Here is a 24,608-nt window from a genome sequence, read left to right as displayed (position 1 = left end):
TTTCTCTCTGTGCATCACTTATCAAAGGTTTTTTTTTTTTGCAAAGTGTCAGCATAAATAAGCACTTCCTGCAAAATTGCTTTAATATCATCAGTATGACTGCAAGTTTCTGGGCCTCTAGCTGGCTTTTCTGCACCTTGTTCACACATCTCCCCTAATCACAAGTCTATAAAGTTAACTCTTGTTTTCAGAATTTCTTGCCAACTGTTTTCACAAATTAGTCCTGTTAACCTGTAGTGAAGTAAACATCCTGATGAAAGGGCATTTTTTATCAAGATTCAGATACACTTGACTGTTGTTAACTCTGCTTGAGTTACTCTTATTTGGATGTCAAAATTATGTGGTGTTTAGCTATTGGGACAAAAGGAGGGAGATTAAAGGAGTAGTTTGCTGTAAACCTGCCTTTTCAGATTTACTAGAATTAAAAGCTGAAAAATAGTGAGGTAGTAGTGGAGAGGTTTTGATCCTTGAAAACTTTAATAGCTGGTAACCTGATGGTGCATTACTGGAGTCTTACAATTGGTGCCAACAGGTGATCAACAGTCTCTGTATATTTGGGAGGATGGAAACATTTATGCATGCATATAAATTAGTACACATGCCCCAGTTTAATGGGTCGCAAAGGGATAGTGTGCAAGGAAAAGAAATCATACATTTCCTTTCATGAGAATAAAAAGATTTGTGGGAGGTACCAGTTCTTTTGTTAAAACTGTTTCTGAAGAAGAACTGTTTGTTCCCTTTCTTTAAAAGAAAGCACTTGTTTTGAAGTAATGCATTCAGACTGCAGATAGGCATGATATTATTATTAGTTGTTTATATGGACAGGTACTCCTCAAAAATTGTCTTTTACAAGATCTGGAAGTCAGGAGTACTCCATAAAGCTTATGGAGCTTATATTTATGTTAATTTCTATAAAAATGGGGTATTTCTATATGACTGATAAGTAAAAGCAATTTCAGGTGATTTCAGGCTTTTTTTTCCTTTTCCCTAAAATCATCAAGTTGTCAAGAAAATTATTTTAGGTGTTAAGGGATTAGACTTGACAAAATTGTCAAAGCCTTTTTTATACTGTGTACCTCAGCGCCTGGCATACTTTCCTTATTGTTTTTTTGATACTGCATCTTACTTCTAAACTATAAAAATTATAAGTTCTTTAAAAAATATGTCAATACTTAGAGGCATATTGGGCCTTTTGAAAGTTGTTGTATTTAAATATGTATGTAGGTATTTACAGTCTGCTCGTACTGTTACAACCTAATCGTAGGAGGATGCAAGAAGTAAAAAAGACCATTCTCCTTTTTTTTTTTTCTTTCTCCTTGGTGTCTCCTACCATTTTTTTTCTGTAACTGCAAGGCCTGCTGACAGAGTGGAGGTTAAAGTTCTTGCTTTGTAATTTTACTTTGTGAAATAGTTGCTTTATGATATAAGACAATATTTAGGATAATATAACTTGCCGTGCATATGAGACAACAGCACTGTGTCTGGTAGGATGTTTTTGCTTTATTGATTACATGAATTTTTTTTTTCTGATTGTTGCACATTTTCAGATGAATATGATCAACAAAAGAATATTTCCGCTGATCAACAAAAGAATAAATAGATATCTCTATTACTGTAGATCCTGTTAATTACATAGTTAGTTTTATTAGTTAATAACACAGGCAGCTGTTAATTATTGTTTTGATGGATTTTTCCTGTTTAAATATTCTTATAGAATAAAGCAGAACAAGAGCTTTATGTCTTGTTGAGGCTTCTTGCACATTGTTGACTTGCATTCACATCAGAGGAAATTGAGTTGCGTGTAGTACTCCAACAAAATTGTTCAGTATTATTCAGTATTACCTTAAAAGATAATATAACAAAATTTAGTATCCAGCCAAAGCCTGAACAACTGCTAATGGTATCCTGTCAGAGTGAATCAGAAACTCAATACTGGACGGAGCACTAAGTGTTACTCATTTTCAACATTGCCAGCAGAAATAACAGAACAAATGGGCCGATACAGCACTGTGAGTTTTCTGTGTAATTGGCACCACCTAAAGCTGACCTTTAGGTTTCCAAAGCATAATGTATGTCCTGGGTACACAGCAAGAAGAGAAATAATGAAATTGACAGGCTGGACTCATCATTGAAGAAAATACATAATCCATTTTACATTGTCACATAATTCTTTGAGATTCTGGAAGCCACCCAGAATCCATTTTAGTATTTTCAGACAAATGGCTGACGCTTTAATGATCAGCTATTTAAGGTCAACAATTTAAAACAGAGTAGTGTACTTGTTCCAAATGAAATTTAATGTTTGAAAAGGAGTTTAACATTCAGCTGTATATGCAGCATCTGAAAACATAAATCGACACCCTCGAAGGAAAATACCTGCATATGTATCCATTTACACACACATCTTACAGTGTTAATAGTGTCATAAAAGTTGATCAGTTTGATTAAACACATTTGTCATTCTCTAGTAGTGTACACAGGGGCATGTACATTGGTTATAAAATGTTCTGTCTGCTGTGACATATTGAAAGACACATGGCATATATACCCAAATCACATATAAGACCTTGTTTTTTCTAATTAATAAACATTGTGGCAAAATTTTGCTCTAGGCATGTTTTGACTTTTACTGCATATGTTTTTAAAAGAATGTTCCAAATGCTGGTTTGTCACGTTGCATCATTCTTTATTTCATAACTTAGTCATCACAACAGACTTTTGTAGGTGAATGGCCTGCTGAAAACCAGCATCTCGGTCAATACAGCTTATTTAAATGAAAAGAAACCATTAACTGTGTTAATATAATTTTCAGTATTACATAGAACTGAACCATTGCTTTATTATGTTCCAGAAGTGATATAAAAAATAAAACCTACAGCAGGATGAGGTATATTTCAAAGAATTACAAAGTGCTTTTAACATGAATACAGCTAAAGATTAAGAGAATTAATGGCAACATTGGATGTAGAGCACTTTGGATTATCTTTCTTGATCATTTGATTGAAAAAACACTTCCTACACATGCTTTCTCAATACAAGATTAGAATAATTAGATCTGAGTAAATGCTTCAAAAAAAACCCTCATGTGTTTATACTGAGTAAAACAATATGCTAAATTACCTATGATTGTGCTTATACTTTCCCCTGCTTGCCCCAGCTGTTTTAATCAATGGCTTAATATGAAAAATGTGTGCAGAAAAAGCTGCTATCTCTAAGGCTTTTCAGTAATTGTTTTTGCAGATATCAGTCTTAAATGGCAGTTTTAATTGCTCAAGAAATATAAAAAGATTCTTGGACCAGTCATACTATAGATCACATATCATGTCCCCATTTGTAGTTAAAGATCATGGATTCAAGCTGAGATGATGTCTCAGGTTGCAAGGTGTGGCTGAGGGTGTATTCTATTGCCATCTGTTAGAGGTGGGCAGTTATCTTCTGTTAATTGAGCCACCTGTTGAAACCAGGTGAGGCAGTTTGCTTTATCTCTTCCACAACCCATCCTTCCTCTGGGAAATGTCTTCTGTTAAGGGGCCATTGAGTGTCACTGCATGGCTGATAAAATTACATTATCCATTGTGAGATGCTCCCCCCAGGGTGGGGAGCCAAGCATTCCTACCTGGAGATAATCTGAGATTTAGAACACCTCAGGCACCCTTTTCCCACTGGCTTCCCAGAGGAGCAGCTTTCTTTTCCACTGGATTCCCAGAGGAAGACCAGGCCCATCTACCCCACCACTGGATCTTCAGAGGAAAACTCCACCCTTCTACAGGATCACTGCTTCAACAGAACCACATCTGTCATTCCAGGAGGACTGCAGCCACCATTTAATGGGACTGCTACCAACAGTCTCTTAGGTCATATTCTGACTCTGTCAGTAAGTTTTGGTTTTTGTTTTTGGTTTTTTTGGTTTTTTTTTTTTTGTTTTGTTTTTTTTTTGTATTTGTATTATTAATTTTCCTAGTAAAGAGCTATTCCCATATCTTTGCCTGTGAGACCCTTAATTTCAAATTTATACTAATTTGGAGGGAGGGCATTTACATTTCCCATTTCAAGTGAGGCTCCTGCCTTCATTAACAGACATCTGTCTTTTCAAACCAAGACAGATGATTTGTCAAATATTACCTAAGTGTGATAGCTAAAACTGGCACCACAATCTTGGCCAATACAAAATGAGGTAAAAGTGAGTAGTTCATCCACCTGCTTCCTCAGACCATCAGATGATGCCAGAGTTTCACTCAGCACCTGGATAGTGTGCCTCTGATTGGTATCTCCATGGTCTATCCCTGTAATGCTCACTCAGGCTGAAGTGACAGCACTCTGAGCAGAGGGCCAAACCAGGGGACATACAAATATCTGTTCCAAACTAGCTTACTATCTGGTTTTGTCACAATGAGCTTCCACCCACCTAAGGCAAAATCACATTGGTGAAAGTTCTTCATACTTCTGAATATTTTTTCCTCAGTTGCTGTCCAATTAACTCAGAAATAAGTACCCATGCTCATCTGCACTATTGGTGGGACTCTCAAAGGCAGTTCAGCTGGTTTGCCTTTGTGGAAGCCACTTGCCTGAGCCACAGTGATTATCAGCTTTTTGTTTTCAGATGTTGAATAGCACATTAGTTGTCTTAGTATTACATACTTCCTCCAGCTGCTTTTATAAATCCAGAATTTCCTCGTGGTATCTCTTCAGCAGTTCATCATCATCAAACACTTCATTGACTTTCAGAGTCTCCTTCATTCCTGTGGCTTTATTGACAAATAAGAATATTCTCTCATGGCCAATAATTTAAAACTAAATAGCTCAAAACACTTATTCTGTCCCACATTTTCTGAGAATTGAAGGGACCTCAAGTGACCAAAGGGATATTCCATACCTTAAGATGTTGGAATGCCTGAGATAGAAGCCCTTCTGAATCCCTCAGAGAGAGAAAGAAATGTAGGGATGGAATTAGAACCTCTAGAGAAGCTGAAATATATTAAGCCACACAGATATGCAATTGATGTGTAAGTCTTAGTTTTAAGTAAGTAGAAATATATCCTAAATGTCTTAAGAGACTGTGTTAGCTAGTAAAGGCCCTAAAGCCTCATTTAAAGTTCAGTAGCATTAGCTCCAGACATAACAAAAACATAGCTGAACATTGCTGGCATTTCTAGATAGGCTAGATAGAACCATTCACGTAAATAGATAAAATTATATACCTAAATTTTGAGTAAGAAAATAGATAATGCCATTTGTGTAAATAGATAAAATTATATGCATAGGTTTGTGTTAGAACTGACACTACTTTCGTGCATTAGGAATTAAGCTTGGATTGGTGTAGAAAGAATGTTTTAGAATAATGTTTTTAGCTGATTGGATGATTGATTTATGAATAAAATTCCCCTTCAATAGGTGCAAGGGGGATGAAGAAAAACAAAGAAGGAAGAAGAAAGGAGGGAGCTGCTGCTACTGGCTTTAACTCAGGACTTTACACAAGAAAGCTTTTAGCATGGACTTTAATACTTTAGCACTCTGAACCCCTTGTCTTCAAGACTGATGTATTCATGCAATAAACAACTTTACTACAACCAACAACTGCTCCTGTCTCTTTGAAGACCTAAGACCCATGAAAAGCTCGACATTATGATATCATGCTTTTTATATAAGATGTGAGAAAGAAGGAGAAAGGAGTTGAAATTTGTCTTCCCAAGTAAGTGTTACATGTGATGGGGCCCTGCTCTCCTGGAGAGGTCTGAACACCTGCCTGTCCGTGGGAAGTAGTAAAAGAATTCCTTGTTTTCCTATACTTGTGTGTGCTACTTTTACTTTACCTCTTAACTATCTTTATCACACCCCACAAGTTTTCTCACTTTTGCCCTTTTGATTCTCTCCCCGATCTCTCTCACTAGTGGGGGAGTGAGCAAGCAGCTGCCTGGGGCTTGGCTGCCGGCTGGGGTGAAACTACAGCACAATAAAATGCTTCAGTAGACAAATCCATCTGATTAGGCCCAGTTCTGTGTGACCCCCTGCTTTACAGGGAGTCATTCTCAAAGACCTTGTCTGTGTTAGAAGGGTACTGCTCTCCAATGGTCCTGTACTCATGCCCATTTAATTCCTTAATTGCTCAGCTGGTGTGAGGTGGTAAACAGTTGTGCATGGAAGTGTGAAGGAGAAGGAGCTGCAGCACAAGGCAGGAGGCACAGCCCTCCCTGGGAATGCTTCACTGCCATAAGGACAACGGGCCACCTCTTCAGAGCTCTTAAAATAAAAGGGGGGGTCTGTGGTAGGGTGAAGAATGCTAACAAAGGCTTAACAACTTGCGGCACCTTGATGAAACAAGGAAATGAGCAGGAGAGTCTTAAGGGGTCCCTGCACATTGCACAGGGCTGGAACTCGATGATCTTTAAGATCCCTTCCAACATCAACCATTACAATTTCTTTTTGTGATGTAGAATGGATGAGTCAGCAGAAAAAAAAAATTTCAAAATGTGACAACATTGAAATTCAATTGAGAGATGTTGCTATCATTATTCTTCTCAGAGCATTATTAATGAAACAAATAAAATTCCTATCAGTAAATATACAAAGATGATTATAAGTATGAATAAAGAAAAATGTTCCTATAGAATTTTCACAGTACATCTTATTCTTAAATATTTCCTTTTTGCCTTGCTGATATACAGTTTGTTTAACCTCTCAATACATCAAACTAAAGACTCATGGAAAAAAAAAACCCAAAGCTATTTACTATATTTGCCATAAGTTCACATCTTCTTCAGTTATTTACACCTATTCACAGTGGATGCAAACCAGTGTTAGATTATAATTATCTCCTTGTGTGAAACAGTGCTAGAGGTTTATCATTTACACTTTGCCTGGCTGTAAATTACACAGTCAGCCCCAGAACATTCTCCCTAGAGTGGATTGAATGAAGAAAACTTGAGAATGAGGTCATCAAAGTAGTAAACTCTCAGTTCATAATTTAAGTGTCAGTGTTTTGCTTGTGAAAATAAAAAAAAACAACAGTGTTTATTGTTTTTTCAACTCTTATTGGGGTAAAATTTGAAAATTAGGGCCTTTATTTGAGCTGCTGAAGGAAACTACAAAGAAAGAATGAAATAACGTTTTTCATTGTTTCTTGGTTTGCATCAGCTACTGATAGTTGGCTCTGCAGTTGTGTTCCAGTCATGCTTTACAATTAATATTATTTCACTTTGTGCATATGGAGCTACCTGGGTGCTCTACTGTCAACATGACTGGAAGTTGTAGTGAGATCCTGGATGTCACAGGAGGTTATGTGTTAGTCTCACTGAATACATCAAGCACATCACAGGCTGAAGAGCAAGATGATGTTTAATTACTTAATTATCAACTTTTTCTTTGTTCACCCAGACCCTGTTACAGTTCCACATTGCTAAGGGATTGCTACGGGACAGACTGTACTAAGAAAAGGGCAGATGCTGTCCTATGTCAGTGCTGTAATTTCTGTTTTCACTTCTCTCCTTATGTTTGGAGAATTAATAATCTTTATTATTTGAAGCACTTTTGGTTTTCACTTTTATGTCACATCTTGGATTTTAATTTGAACAGTTCTGGTTTTCAGAAAAGGGACTTTGCCATTCAGCAGATATTGATGTAGAATTTTACAGTGTGTTCAATGGTAATTCATCCATGGCTAAACTTTGATACTGTTGCAATCTCTCTGAATACACAAAAAAGGACTTCAGTATCACAGAGTTAAGTAACATGCCCATACAGAATGTGAGCAGTTCTGCTTTTGGGAATAACACTGAGGATGAAGTAATTTTAAGACTTACTCTTTAAGGATTAGCTATAATTAAACATTTCAGTAGTTAGGGTGGAAGTGGTTGTGAGAGCCAAGATATCATATCTAGATAAATAAAAGCTTTAGAATAATAAAAATTCGGATTTAAAAAAATACAGTCTATGAAGTTAGTATTATTAATTGAAGTTAGGATCTGTTAGTGTATGAAGAATTCTCTGAGGAAAACTTACTTGGAACAAAAGAACACAGGGTCATAGGGCAGTTTTGGAAAGAGACCATCCTAAAAACAAACCAATGACCTTTTTGGTGTTGAAAAGAACAGAAATATACCCAAAATATATCATTTACTTAGGGCTTTTGGTGTCCTGAAAATCAAAATTTAATAGGAGAGGAACATGGAAGTAAGTATTGTTAGAAATGGATAAAAAATAGTAACCTTAAATTTTTTTGGATAAGGAATATTAAGATTTATGGAAATATTCTGAAATCACATTTAAAGACAGAGAAAGCTAAAGGAAACTATGGTTCCAGTATCTACCCAAGTGAATAAGGAAATAGTGAGTGAAAAATATGAGGATGAAATGTTTTATGTTTTTCCTTTCTCATTTTTTTAATTATTGGTGATCATGCAGTCATTGGTATGATCACAGAGCAGTGTCTGTTAGGGCAATGAATGTGATAGGTCTTGAATATTTAAATAAACTACACATCTAGGTCAAGATAACGTGATGAAAATCATAGTGAGCTGAGGAGTTACCTGAAAAAAACCCTCTGAATTCTTAGTATTTGAAAATGGTCATGAGTCCATAGTAGTCTACATGAATGGAAGTCATCTGGCACACTTAGAAAGAAGGTTAAAATTCAGAAAAAGTTAGACTAATTTTGATAACAAGGAAAACTTTTAAACAGCTTCAGTGAGTGAAAATAATATTTATATTGGAGATCTTGCCAACACAGAATACACTTTTCATCCACAAATGGGGAATTTCCTTCTATTAGAAGAATACATGGGTTTCCTTAGTGCTTTTGACAAAAAAGAAACAAATGTTTTCCTTCGTGTTCCTTTATCTGTAATGCAGGACAGTAGAGAAATCTACTCTGTTAAAGAAGTTGCCACTCACTGGTGTTAGTCCTGGTATCTCACTCAAGGTGAGACATTGCATCAGGTGGTAGAGAACAGGAAGTGCAGAAAGGAAAGCCTGTTTTTCTTCATCCCTGTACTGCAGTAGTTCCATCTCTTCCTTTATTCCCTTTGAAGTCCAGCTGCCCAGCTATCCTTTCTCAGCCTTTTTCAAGGTTTGTCCTTGTGGCCCTTAATTAAGGGTACATCCTTTGCCTGGTTAGCAAGGATGTATGTTGACATTGGGAACCCAGAAGACACAGCTGACTGTTGAAGTCACATTTGCCTTTTCATGCTGGAAACATTTAATATGTGGGTATTTTCACTGTATCAGTTTTTCAGGCTCCTACTGATTTTTAGCAAGCGTGTAGAAACTTGGTCTTTTTGATATCTCTGTCCTTCTCTCAAACTGGGTTAAAATTGACCAATAAATCACAGTATACTAAGGAAAATAAGCAGAGAATGCAATTCCAGAAAAGTTTTGGGAAACTGGCTTTAAAACTATAATAAGCATCGATCCTGCAGCTCTGTTTTAAAACTGGTGGCAGAAAATCCAGAGAAGTTGCATAATTTCAGTTTACTGGATGGAAGTTGATAGATGAAAAAATTTTGCAAGTCTACAGCTAAAAATCTAAGTCAAAGCCAAGACCTGAAACTATGTGAAGATGTGTGATTGATAAATAGAGTGTACAAAGAAGTGTAGCAGATAAATACCTGGTTTTCCTGTAGGAGATTGATTGTGCTTGAGAAGCAGATGATTCATTTTTTGAAGCAAAATCTGATTCCATTTGTGTGAGCTTAAAAAAAAATGTTTTATTAGTTGTTCAAATCAGGAAAGCTACAGCAAAAAGGGAATATTTTACCCATCCCCCCTTTCCATGGGGCTTGTCTCAGTCTCAGCCATGTGAAGAACAGAAGGGTCAAAAGGTTCATGCACAAAAATTCTCATATCCCATTATATAATGGGATAGAATCCCTTAAAATATGGCAAAGATGAAAAGTAATGATAAAAGCAGAAGGGAAAGAAATGAGAAAGAAAAAGACACTTCTGGCATTTTAAAGAGGATTTAAGAGGGTACTCAAAAAGTGAAGTGGAGCTGGGGAAGTGTGATCAGTGCAGTTAAGATGGAGAGGTATCGTAGAAGAGATGTGCAGGAGGAAGGTACTTGTGCACTGAGTAGGTAAAACATGGGAAAAAGTTCCTCCCTTCCTCAAAAATAGCATTTCTTTGTCCACATCCATTTTCATGGATATGCACAATGCAAATGAGAAAAAATACTGGGTTTTGCCCCTGTCATTCTATAGCTTGTTGGCCTAACTATCTTACGCTCATGCCACAAACATAAAGCTGTTTAATTAATATTTATTTGGCAAAACCCCAAAGCATTAATGAAATTTTAATTTGTTTTGGCAAGTTGTGCATGGAAAAATTATTTTCACTGGGGTCTTAGAGATTAATTTACGTAAGCACTGGGAAATAGTGATAAATAGCTTGCTAATTTTACATTTTTTCTGCTTAAGTCTTCTGTATCTTGGGTAACTTTTCTAATTTTTCCATTGGAATAGTATTTATTTTTTACTATTTGCACCTCCAGTTTGTCTTTCTTCTTCTGCCAAAATAATTGCCACTTGTGACTCCCAAGTTTTGCTGAATTGTAAGATTTTATAGCTTTACACATAATCAACTTGTTTAATGCTCAGTCAGGGCATGGTTTAGTGGTGAACACGGCAGTGCTGGGCTAATGCTTGGACTCCATAATCCTGGACTCCTTTTTCAACCTTAATGATTCTGTGATTCTATTTATTGCTCACATGAACTGCATCCCTTATCAGACACGTGAGCTGACATTCTGTATTCTCCAGCTTCTGCCACTGATGAACTCAGTGCAGGCACAAATATTATTAATTTATTAATTATATATTATTATATATATATATTATATATATATATTAATAAAATATACAATAATAATAATATATTCACACCTTTTCACTGTTACCAGTGACCCAGGAGCAAATGGCAACAATGTGCAAAGGAATGTGCTCTCATATGTGTATTATCTATAAAACATTAACGTGTATACCATGAAGTGTGTCTGTGACATTGCACTCTCAAAATTATTTGCCTGGATATTTCATCATTAAAGAAGATAGTTACTCATTGGCTTTTTCATTTCTTGGCTAACATGGAAGGCAAAGAACTTGCCCTTCCTCCTTCCCCTCCACTCAATACCTTATTGATATGGGACTGGGACATGACTTGAAGAATGCCTGCTAGGCACTGGCTGTGCTTAGAATGGGAAATATTACTGGTGAAAAGAGAGGTTTATTTTAATACAGGCAAAATAGCTCAGTGTCCTTTCCAATACTTTGTATTGTATATTTTCATGCCACCTCTGCCAAGTCTGAGAAAGAAATATTTTCTTACAGTGGAGCTTTACTGAATCTGTCATCAGAGATATTAGTGGACAAACACTTCAGGTTCATCTCTGAAAATTGTTTGAACTCACCATCTCCTGACATAAATGAAAAAAAGAGGATCCGTATCCCTTAAAGAAATGTATAATTTTATAGTCTGGAAATTTAATTTTCAATACAGCTATTCCAACCTTTATATATAAGTAGTGTAGGTTAGTTTGAGGAATAGAAAAAAAACCTATTTTCAAAAAAAAGTCATCATATAGGTTTTTCTTCACACCTCTTCTTTTGTCTTAATTTTTGGTTACATAACTCAGAGCTTTAAAATAATTCTTTAGTAGAGAATCGAGACTTAAGCCAAATTGCCAGTTTAAATATTTGACATGAACTCTAACTTGCTGTAATATTAAGTTGTTTGAAAAATGGGTTACTTTTTGCAAGTGGAAATGCCTCATGTTGATGAACAATATATTAAGGCAGATTAATAACAGTAGTAATATTATGGTGAATCAGGTAAAACACCCTGAAGAGGACTTGAGCTTTAAGTCAATGTTTGAAAGACAGTATAAAGTAAAGGAAATATTAAGTCTTTCCAAGCTGTCTTACTTTCCAAGCTGTACTTACCAGCTGTGTTTCTTCTCAGGTTATGGGAGCAAATTGTTTTTGTGCTTATGTTTAAATAACACGATAGATCTCATAAAATGAAATACTGAGATTACTTAGAATAAGTTTGTTCCCAGGCAAGTGGATTTTGGCATCAAAATATTAAAGATATATAGGTTTCCATCTTTAAAAAAAATCTGGGATTAATTACTATAAACCATTTTGACTTTAATTTTCTAGGAAGTTTTTTTAATTTTTTATGGAAGGCAGACATACCCATTAGATGCTATAAGTTTTGCGCTTATGAGAAACTGAATGTTTTGTTAGTATCAGGTGGTATGAAGTCTCATCTGCAGGAGCTTCTAGTTTTTTTGGATTATTTGAAAAGGCAAACATACCACCTGTTTTGTCAAGATTCTGAGTTACCAGGTTATTCAGAGAGGCTCTTAAAGAGCTTCCAAAGAATGTAAAAATGTTTTTTATGAAGACCAGTGCTTTATCACTCCAAAGTTCAAATCCTCACAGGGATTTTCAAATGTCAACAAACACACTAATCATTCAGGATCAGGAAATGGGGACTCCCCAGTGTTGTGGTGTGGCATTTCTGGTCACTGCAGCATCCTTCACTTCCCAGACTGTCCCATTCTGCCAAAGACAGTGCTGCACCACAAGTAGTATGCTCTTTGTACATATTCGATGTGTAAATGTTCTGATGTCTGTGCAAAGCAGCTCTAACTAAAGTCTCCTCAGCCACAGAGTTCGGGAACAGACTGTGATGAAGTTAGATGTTTATTTTAATTCAGGCTTGTTTAACATAAAGTAGCTACTTTTTTTTTTTTTGTATGCGGGTTGTTTTTTGTTTTCCCCTTCACAAGCTTGCAGAATAAAAGAACTTGAAAAACTTTATATAGGTAGAAATAGAGAACAATGAAAACTCAACTCAACCAGCATTTAAATAAATATCTTGATTAGCTATATTTTTTCATCTCACTTTCCATTTTTTTTCCAACCTTGTGATGTCAGGTCTCCTTCCTGAAAAGGAGTTGCAGTTTGAAGGATCCACACTTTTTAATGTACACTTTGCAAATCTTTCATTTAGGGGGTTTACTTCCTCTCTTCTCTTCTAAGAATGGTTCAGTCTTTAAAATTACAAGAAATCAGTTTCAACAATTCCTTGCACTCAGCAGTGGAAGCATTAATATCCATTGGGCATTTGCAGATACAGCTGTCATCTATCCAAGTGGGTTAACAACTAGGCAAGCCAAAAATGTGCCATGATTTTTAATAGGCATGGACAATGTTCAGTAGCAGAGTAAAACAGATCTGTGTGTTTCTGACAATTCAGTTACACATAAAGATGGACACTGCCAGTCACACCCAATACAGACCTTTAAATGGGATTAAGACAAGCACTCCATTCCTGGCTGTCTTCAGGATGTGATGCTTGGTCATTTCGGGATAGTACCAGGCCTGATTTCTGACCGATTTCTTGAGTGATATGGCACTACATTTACTGCAGTTTTTCATTTTAAAACCACTTTCCTTAAATGATATTACTGGCATGTTTGGGCTTAAAAGTTGTAAATTTTGCTGTTCTTCAATCACTTGAAATGCTAATATATTCAAAGTGTGCACTTAGAAGAATCTTCCATATATATATATATATATATATATATATATATATATATATATATAAAACCTATGGTAAATTGCCAATATGATTTTTTATGTAAATGATGGAGTATGATATTGAGAAGTGTAAGCCATTCAGGCAATAACTGTTTTTAAAACTAGAAAATGTTTCACTAGCTAAAGTTTCAAATTCATACAATCTTGGACATATTAATTCCCTGACCAGAAGTGTTTAGCCCTTTTTGTACTAATTAAAATTGAAAGAAAAACAAACAAACATATAAATTATGATGCTTCTTTATTGCTGGAGTTGTTGTTTATGCTTTAAAGACTTTGAGACAGAAAAAGACAAAATACCCCATTCACAGAAAATACTACAATTAATTTATTATTTTATTACTGCTTATTCTGTTTATCCATGTTGTAAAAAATAACATCATCAGGCCATTTTTTTCTTTTTTTGCCCCTTTACACCTCATCTCAATTTTCCATAACTTGGATAAAGTAAACATAACTTAAACCAGCACTGTGTCCTGTCAGAGCAAAGGCTGACTTTCTGAGATGAAGCCCCTATTGAATACTTTCCTTAGACAGAGACAGATTTCTGGGAGAAAGCAATAATTAGAAACAAAGTTAAAACTGTAGTTACAACCCCCAAAGTCTTAGTTAAAATACAACAACTATTTAAAATTATATGATTAATTAAGAATTAAATATTATCAGTATAAACACGTATATAAAAATGTTCAATTTAGTAGAATAAATTATGAAGCATATTTGAAGGCCTCCTTTTTGCCTGGCTTTTCCTTGGTCTCTGTTTTTGGTTTTGTCACTCCTATAGCAGCAACTGTGTGCTTCTGTATGCAAGTAGGTGACTGTGGCCTTGTCTGTCTTCAAAGAGGGCTCGAGTTTCCTTTCATTTGGTAGTGAATGTCAGTGCTTTAAAATAAAGAATGACATCAACTTCTGTGATAAATACTGTAATTGAGTCAACTTCATGCTGCTTGGTATTGAAAATCTTTTCAAAATGTGGATATTTTGTGATTTTGGAATGTAATTGTGTTGTAGATGAGACTTTTGAATGTCAGATTTGCAGCAGTGGAACAGTTGACTATTCTGAGGAAAAGTGGATTTTCACACTGCAGTATTCAATGCTTTTACTAGGAATGATAAAAGTCTGAATATTAATAGCAGGATTGAAACTTGAAGTTTTCAGAAGAAAAATAAAGGTCTTTTAATTCTTAATACTCTTTAATTAGAATTCTTAAATAATTTATTTCTGCAGTATATCTCTAACTAATGCAGAACATTTCTAACTAAAACTAATATTATTCAAGCCAGCACTGTAATTTGCTGATTTTCTCATGTTTGTTATAGTCAGTGAGTTAAAAACTTTCCTTGATTTCTTCCTGAAGGCTTTGAAGTTCCATTAGTTGGTTGCTTAAGGTAACTGTACATGTCTAAAATTGCCTGCTATCAAATGTGTAAGTGGGAGTATAAGTTTATTTAATTTTGTTTTGCTTTTTTCATTATAGTTCATTACATATTATTTTTCATATTTTTTCTTTTTTTTCAAACATGTTGAACTGAGGTTGCATCTAAACCGTTAACTGCTTTCAAAATTACAGCTGATAAATTTTCTCCTTATGACTTCTATTGGATATTTAATACTATTTCATCAATGTAGAAGCAAAATATTTTAGTGATTTCTTCAGTGAAAAAGTGCTATAGAAAACTAAAGAACTGTGCACACATAGGGTAATGGAATTCTCTAAAGGAGCAATAAACTCATGCCTAAATTAATGAGCTTTCAAATGAGTAGGTTTTTCCTTTCCTGTAAAGACATACATAGAAAGATAGGACATAAATAGAAATAAAGTGGAAAATATGGAATTTGGGGTGGAAGGAGAAGAAAGGTGTAGTTGTTGTCCTTAAAAATAAAAATAAAAAAAATAGATATGACCTTTCCAAATTGTGAACTTAGTAACACTATTTATAAAAGAAAAAAAAGAGATAGGCAAGGGAAATTTTTTTATATATTTAAAATATGTTTTAGAAAGAAGTCTTGAAATGGATTTAAATTACAGAAGCAGAGACTTGAGACAGTCAACCTTAACTCAGCCCTGCAGTGACACCAGGAGGAAAAAGGAAATCTTTATCTTCTAAAATCACTTATACTCTAAGCCAGTTCCTTGGTCACTAAAAGGCTTTTATCATGTCTTCATGATTAATGCATAAAATCGGCTACAGGAGCAAGCTGATGCCTCTCATGTACATTGTTCCATGTCTGGAAATCTTTTACATTAATCTTACCTAGTTTTCCATATGTCTTGTACACTTTATTTGACTAATTTTTTAAAAATATTGTCTTAATAGCTTAACTTTTATATTATTGGTAATTGTAATGAAACCCGAAGTCTAGAAATACCTTTGTATTTTGTGCAAGAAACAGATATGCTCCCTTTATGTCTTATGTATAGTAGATACCTACTTGTGTATGGATAACTTTTTGCAGGAAAATATAATATATTTTAGATATTGAATATATTTTATATATTGATAATAATCTTGCTTTGCTTTCAGGAGAAAAAAACAAACTACTATTTGATATAAAATATTGTAGTTCAGTATGGCCACAAACAAACGTGAAAATATTGGGTTGAGGAAGAATAATGATTTTGTTTTATATAGCAGGTCTATGTCAAATCCATAAGAATGAACCATGTATGTGCTTGCTTGAATTCCATTTTGTGCTTGCAGTGCTGCTTCCAAACCTGAATACCTCCAGTGACTGTTTATGAAGTCAAATATAGGAAAAATTTCTCAAATGGTTCAGAAGGACATAATGCTCAGATACCATTAGTACTTAATTTCCTAAGACACAGGAATGGCCAAATAGTATTTGTCTCGCCATTTTTGTCAGTATTGTTCAAGGAACTCTAAAAAGTTTCTCCTCCTATAGACTTTGAGCTTCATATCCTTTATCTTTCAGGGGTTTTTTCCATATAAAATTGGTTAGAGAAGAACAGGGAATCCCACTCGTCTGCCACTTGTCTGAGCAGGTAGAAGTTTTCAGTCACTAAAAGTTTCCTAGACTTTTGTTCCTCAGATCTCATAAGAGAAAGTAAGATTTTTGGGGGGCTTTTTTAGTCATTGCTAGAAATACTTGAATTAGAGAAGATTAAAACCTCACAGCAGGAGCACACAGTAAAGAGACTGGGTGCTTTCCACTCTGTTCTGCAGTTGTGAGGGCCCAGAACCCTTTGTTGTTTTTTACCTTCTCCCACATCATCCTGAGGGCTCTGCTCTTACCTTCTGCAGGATCCTTTGGCACTTCATAGCCACTGATACCTTAGGCCCGCTGCAACAAAGCACAGGGCAGGAGAGGCTTTGGAAGAGAAATAAGAACATTGGTTCAAATAGAATAATGTATAAATGCATGGGAGTTAGTGTATGGGTAAAATAACAAACAGACAAATGTCTGGTCTTGGGTACAGTCTAAAAAGCTGCTTCTAAATGTATTCTTTTTAAGGTAATGGTTGTTTTGGGGCATACGATCTGCTGATCTACAGTGTTCTTGCTTATTGTTTTTAAAATAGTTTGCTCTGCAGATTGTATTTATGTAAAGTTGTGCTGCTGGGTAAAGCTCTGCTTCTGGGTGCACATTTCAATAAGAAATTTCAGTAAATGTTGAGGCTGTTAGGTTTAAACACTGCTGAGCTCCTAAGGTGATATGTGTAGAACAGTTCTCTAGAAGAAATGGCAAATTTCATTGGAAAGCTGTGAGCTGACAAACATAATATGGCTCAGAGATTGCTGCTCCCCCCTGTGCTTTATGAGGTGGTGCAAAGTTATTTCCAAGATCTGTGAAGGAAGCCTAATAGATTGATAACAGTAATAGCTTTATTTCAGCAGAAAGGTCAGTGGAAAAACTAGGTGTATTTTTTGATTCAGCAGTGAACTATTGATAACCTAACTTAAAATAATTGAATAATTGCCCAAATGTCTCATAAATAATTAGTATCCTTTTTATTAGCAAGTAATCACTGGCAGTTTTGCTTTTCCAGCAGTGTCTACAGCTTTGTTTAATACCTCATAAGCAGCTTCAAGTATGAAACTCTGGTTTGCAAACTCAAGAAATGTGTATATTAACAAAAAAAGCCAACATATACTACTACTTTGACCCTAAATATAGTTCACATATTTTAGGGTAATAGGGTAAATAGCTAAATTAATATTCTCAAGATTAAAGTATTCCTTGTGGAGTAAGACATTGTTTTACTTTCTCTTCATTTCCAACGGTGTAATTAGTGGCTCTCCTGCTCTTTTGTGAGTGGCCTTTCTGTGTTACTGAGCCAAATAATTCTTTTGAACTTTAAAGCTACAGCTGAGACTCAACAGATTCCAAGCCAAGTCTCACCTTTTTCTTTCTCCCATTCATTAATATCTTTCTTAAGAATAAGAAGGTGGTGAAAGTAGAATTTAAACCAGTCTGCCTGCCCCTATCTACAAATTCCTCTAGCACTGGCAGATGAGTCAACTTGACCATCTGCACCAGATGAAAAAGCACAATGAACAAAGGTAAATGTTGTGTGTGTTTTGATGAAATGACAGGCTCAAATGGTCTTGTTCTGTCCCTGAGAAGCTTCATGTAAACACTGAACAAGAAAGGCGACAGAGTGGAATGATGAAAAACCTGGTGGTGAGAGCCCTTTGGGCAGAGGAGCAATTGTTGGGCACTGCCCTCTGAGACCTCCTGGAGAGGAGAGGTCACTGCAGTGATTTCTGGCCATCCTTGCCAGGGTCTGCAGATGAGTCAGCAAAACTCACTGGTTCATGTTAGCAGAGGTCACTGACAAATCTATAATAATCAGCCTGGAAAGTTGACCTCTGTATTTTGCCAGGAGTAGATCATAGCCCAATTAAGGCAGTGTAGTCTTTGTACCTTACCTAGGCTGAAAGCCAGATTGAAAAGGGTCATGGAAGTCAAAAATGCCAGATGGCATAACAGCTGTTTAACATAAACTTCTCAGTCACCTACTTCTCTACAGGCAGTTCAGACAAGGGATGACAGTTGATAAAATTACCAATACTAAGCTGACATGTCAAAGGCAGGTGTGTAGCTGATTAATAGAAGAATGCTTTTAGCATTTTAGCTTTTCATGTTCTGATAAGAAAAGCAGACTTGATAACACTTCTGAAAATTTGATTTTGTGTCTGAAAAATAGTTACATCCTACCTCATTTTACCGTGCCTATCAGGATATGGTTAAAATGTCCAGAATGCTTGGAATGGGTTTCTTAACAGTAAAAATGCCTTTTTTCCCCTATTATAATTTCCCGTTTACAGTCTTATCTTGATTCAGAAATCTGCAGCTTCCTTTAAGGCCTGAATAATTTTATTAGTCTGAAGGATATCTGCTGGATACTGCTGTAACTTTTGCAGTTTGTCTGGATAGAACAAATCCATATTTTTCTTCCTGAAAAAGCTGGAAACAAACTGATAGGTCACATCAATGATAAATATGTTAGCATTCTGACAAATTAATTAGTCCATAAAATTATGAAGAAATTTTTGGTAAAATTGTATTTGAAATTTTTTTTTAAAGATTTCCCATCACCAGTTTTCAAACGCAGAGATGTTTACATTTTAAGAAAGAGACAATATAATTTACTCTTCTGTTACCAGGGGAAGTAAACTTCCTACAAGTATATGTAAGAATATTTCTTCTGATGGTCTTTTTGATAAATAATGAAAAATTATTTGAGTTTAAAAGGACTCAGTTCAGCCTATTGCAGTCTAAGGTATTCTCAGCTGGGACTGTCCATATAGTTTATAAATAAAGCTATATTGCAGCACATGCTCCAAAAATGCAGAGCTCTAGTTGACAGATGTGTAAGGTCATGTAAGAATCAGACACGTGAACTTTAATTTCTGAAGTTTAAACCTCTTTTAATCTACTGAAAGTGCAAATCCATTAGGCCTTGTGATCCTCAAGCCGAAATGAACACTGATAAATGGCACTATGTTTGACCTGAAATGTAGCCAGGGCAGAGGGAGGTTTTCCCAACTCTTATATAATGGCCTATTGATTGGATAACTTGCCCAAGAAGTGGAAATCTAGGCTATAGAAATTCCCCAATGGGAGGGAGAAGGTGTCTTAGCTAACCTTGTTAGATATGAAGGTGTCCCAGCTGCTCAGCCTGTGGGGTCACATTTTGGACCACCCCATCTCTTGCTTCTCATAACAGGCCACTGAGTAGAAAGGAATTCAAATTGAGCTTTGAGGTCTAAGAATAAACCAGAGCAAACCTGGATCTGTAGGCATCAGCTCACTGAAAGCAGTTACAGTTTCAGGGATTACTTATGAATTTGGATGTCCAAAATTCACAATAGCACTAGCAGTGAGGACCTGAAGGCAGGACGTGGCTCTAACCCAATTTGAAGTCAGGCTAAGTTTGATTTCTTTACAATTTACTACAGTGAGAGGATGTTTTTTTGGAAAATATCTAATGTAATCTAAAGTTTTCTGCTGGCCAGCATGCACAGAAATGGAGACACAGGCAGATGGTTTGTGTAAACTTCCCTATTCATGTGAGACTGAATGTAGAGATCTAGTTTTTATTAAAGAAAGCACTACCCACTCAATAACTAATATCTATTTTTCATAGGTATTCTGTTGGTATGTGTAGATTGAGTTTACAGAAATTGTTATCATAAAGAGCCAAAGATATTCCTAGGTAGGAGAAAGAAGGAGAAACCTGAAAGACATTTGCCTTCCTCTCCAGAGTAGTACAGAAAGGCAGGAAAAAGCAGTGACTTGTGCTTACCAGTAAGTGGAATCTTTTCCCTCTTTAGACTTTCTTCTAGACTTTGCATTAAACTGCAACAATTTGAAGAACTACAGGTGCACTCTTCTTTTTCTCCAGCTACCAGTGGCATCCTTGCAATACTAAAAGTGAATAGAATGCTTCAATCTGATGATGCAGGGAGCTTTAATATGCTCTTTTCCCTTACTCTCCTGTGGAGCTAATGGGTATCAGAAAGGAGCCAGAGATGAGAGCTTTTGCACATGTGCATTTATGTTTTCAGCATTGCCTGTGTGTTCAAAAGAAAAATGACTGTGGGACTCTTTTTTTGTGTGATGCTCTTTTGTTGCATCAATTGAGAAAGGGAGTAATCACTTGGGAATAGCTACTTTATACAAGTTCAAAGGACTCCCAAAAGAGAAGAAAGTCTTGCTTCTCTGTACAATACAGCAAATGCCAGGAAAGGTGGGTCATTCTCACAGCAAGCCATGTGACTCATGAGGCCAAATTTAACCCTTGTTTCAATTCTACTTGAAGTAACTGCAATTATCAGAGGATGAAGCTAGACAATTATTGATGGACATAAAAAAAAAAACCAAAAAACAAAACCATATTTGAAGAACTCTTTAGAATATGTGGGAGTTTCATGATAGTATGCACAAAGGCTATCAGAAGCTAGAGACTTGCCAAGGAATACTTACTACTTTTTTCCTCAACCAGATGCTGATTAGGTATGTGTTTCCTTTCTGTTCTTTAAAGAAATGGCTTCCTTGCAGTCTGGAGGATATCTCTAGTCCCAGCTTAGGTGACCAGGTCTGTTGTTGGAAAGGTGTAGTGCAGTGTGGATCTCAAGCATGACAGATCTCTAGACCTTACTCTGCTGGGAAGAATAGATAATCTTACTAATAAGATTTTATGGCATGCATCTAATCTGTACTGAAGCTTTGTTTCTCCCTCATTAGCTCTCTTCTGGGTTTATGCAAGGCCTACATAAAGGCTGGCCCAAAACAAAGAGAAAATCTAGATAAAAAGTAAAAGATCGGCATATATTGATCAGAGTAGAAATACAGGGACTGTTAAGGAAGGAGAGTACTGATATGCATCAATCCCAGTGCTGGATTCCCAGGATATACTGGGATTCCCATTTACTGCCTAGTAAATGTGGCCTGTGTCTTTTGTTACAGACCTTGTTACGACAGGATTTTCAGAGCATGTAGTATTTGCTTAATTCATCATTTGGTTGGAAGCACCATGATTTTTATTACTGATTTGAAAGTAAACAGAGGTTGCATGGCACAAAGGACAAGGTAGCATACCAACACAATATTGAGAAAGCATATTTTAAATACAGAAAGTGCTTAAAACAGAACACCTGTGTGTACATTTCTGACTGTATTCAGTCAAAGCATTTTTCTGCTGTGAAGTCCTTGATTAAAAGTGATTTAAACCGCAAGTACAGTTGCTCAGTAATTGCTTACAGCATCTTCTCACTGGTCTTGTATGTGCTTTCAGAAAATGCTACACTTCACAAAGTCTTATTCCTGGAGGTCCCAAGTACCTCTCTGTGTTGGCAGAATAAAAAAGATAAGAATGGATTTAACAGGAAGACTCTGGAGTCTGCCTTCAGCCCTGTCAGATATCTGTGTTTGTATGTCTGTAGTTTCTGATAGCACCTTTCCCTTCTTGCTTCAACTCTGGCACCCAAAAGTACTCATGATACAAAGCCCACACTGGTTAAAGGATTCCAGGGAAGGATAATTTGTACTGAGTTTTCTCCCTGCTTTGTGTAGAGGAAAAATGCATTTTCTCATTATTTTTTTTTTTCAGTTTGGGCTTTTTCCTGCAAAAAGAGAACAGTCTATTTACAATGCCCTTCATAAAGTGAACAATGGTTGGTTTATAGAACAAGTTGGTTAAAAATGCTTGAATTTTTTGCTAAGAGTATTTTTCTATCTGACAAATTTATGGCATTCAGCTTCACTGTACCAGCTCTTGAAGAAATTTGCCTGCATTCCCATATGTAGTTCTGAATCTTGTCTCAATTAATTAGTTTTAATTTACTCTATCACTTTAAATGCCTTGTTTGTTAGATCTACCTGCTGCAGTTGCTTTAATGCACAGTATTAGCAGTCATAACTGACGCTGCTGAATGAGCATTACTTGTAATTGGTCTTATTATATTTTATTAGAGTTTTTAAAAGCCTTTCCAAATTTATGCTTGACTCTGTTTTAACAATATTTGCATTCGTTACCATTTATTTCTGTTTAGTTTATTCTTTTGAAGAAATGAACCTCTTCAGGGAAAAAATACAAGCAAGGAAAGTTTACTCAAGCAAAAGGTTTTTAAGTATTGAATTTAAATAATAGAGACAAGATTCTGTTGCCTGGTTTAATTTGTTTAGTTCTCTTGTAATATTTGTTCCGATAGCTTTATTAATTTCTTAATGTAAAGATACAAAGTATATTGTACCGTCCTCTTACTGTGTACTAATTAGCAGCTTTGCAATAAATTTGGCAAGTTAGTTTCATAAAAACTGCAATTATTTTGATTTTTGCTATTGTTGCTCTGAAGTTTTTTGTCAGCTACAGAAATGTTAACATATTCCCCAGGGCTTCCAGAAAACCATTAGCCCTAGACTTCTGCATGTGTATCCTGACAAAGGGTCTCCAACACTAATTTTGAGTGTTTGCAATTTTCAACCCAGCTGGTTGCACAGCATCCACAGTGAGAGGAATGAAGCCAGTACTACAATTTGCTGTAAGAACATTCTCTACTCCTTGAAGATTAAATGTAGTCTTCCTTAATCCCTTATTTTTTTTAACTCTGAAGTATACAATACAGATTTCATTAGGCAAATGCACTATAAATGCATCCCAAAAAGTGGTGTAATGACGGATGGTTTTATTTGTTTTTTTTCAGCAGCTTGTTCTTTACATACTGTCTTCATTCTTCAAATGAAGGCATCATATTTCTTGTATGAGATTTAAAAATTACTATCTGGTTTAGGTCAAATTTCTTATAATCACTGTCTTATGACTTGTGGCTCTGTGGTTATCTATAACACAAACCAGTGTCAATTGTGTCCTAGTGGTCAGACATTAAACTGGCAGATTGCTAATCTTTTATTTGTACTGTATTTCCTCCTACCTTGATGGCCTTCCCTAACTCAATATCTATCATTTAAAGAACTAAATTATTTCTCAGTACCACGGTGCTAATTGGCTAGTTGTGTGGGGTTTTCTTCTTCCTTTTACATGGGGAAAAATCAGCAACAAATAATTTACTTTAAGACCATAAACTGAATTTTCTAAGTAAAATAATGGAAAGTTTCTATTGCACGTGTGTGTATAATTCATTGAAATTGTTACTCTGTGCATGCATGTACTGTACAGGCCAGTTCCTGTGTGCTCAGAGACATTCATTTAGAAGGAACTTGGTCCTGTGATCACAGTGAGTCACTGGAGATAATTCTGTGCCTCTCTGGGGCTGAGGTTGTTTACAGTGAGCAATGGGAAAGCGCTAATCCTCCCTCAGAGCTCTCCATCTGCAGAAGCAGATGACTGTTCATTTCAGAAATTTGTCCTGATATAGGGCAAAGAGCACATCTGCTTAATCACCCAAATGGCCCATTTTTATAAATGGGTGCTTTCTTGTATAATTACCATGCACACATACAAATGCAGACAGAAACTCCACTGTAGTTTTGGTGATTGATTTCATTATTTTAATGGGTGATAATCCACATTGTGAAATAATATGGCTCTTTCATATTTCAGGGTAAAGCTTTTACAAAACACTTTGTTGGAATTTGCCACTTAGAATAGTGTGAGAGAAAAAAAAAAAAAGAGCAGCTACCACTTAATATACATATGCATTTGTGTCTTCTGAATACCTGAACTGAGAGACACCTGTTTATTGTAAAACATATGCAAAGAAAGGATTATACAAGTAGCAGATGCTATCCCTGACCCAAACAAGAAAATACTGGAGATAGAACAATTTGTTTGAAAGACTGCTGCCAGAAGCACTAGCCCAGTACCCTATACACTTTTAATGCTTCATGCTCTGAAGCTACTCTTTTTACCAGCAGGAATGGTGGAACAATTTTATCCAGATAGAGTTACACTATGCAGTTTTCTTGTTCAGCCAGTACAGTTTTTAACAGTGGGTAACCACCAGGAAAACATACTAAATAAACATGCTAGGGATTTCTGAAATAATTCTAGAAGATTTTCCATACATTGGACAAATATTACAGTT

The sequence above is a fragment of the Motacilla alba genome, chromosome 4, assembly GCF_015832195.1.
Source record: "Motacilla alba alba isolate MOTALB_02 chromosome 4, Motacilla_alba_V1.0_pri, whole genome shotgun sequence".
In the NCBI taxonomy this organism is placed as follows: Eukaryota; Metazoa; Chordata; class Aves; order Passeriformes; family Motacillidae; genus Motacilla; species Motacilla alba.
The sequence above is the reverse complement of the archived record's forward strand: the minus strand, read 5'-3'. Positions refer to the sequence as shown.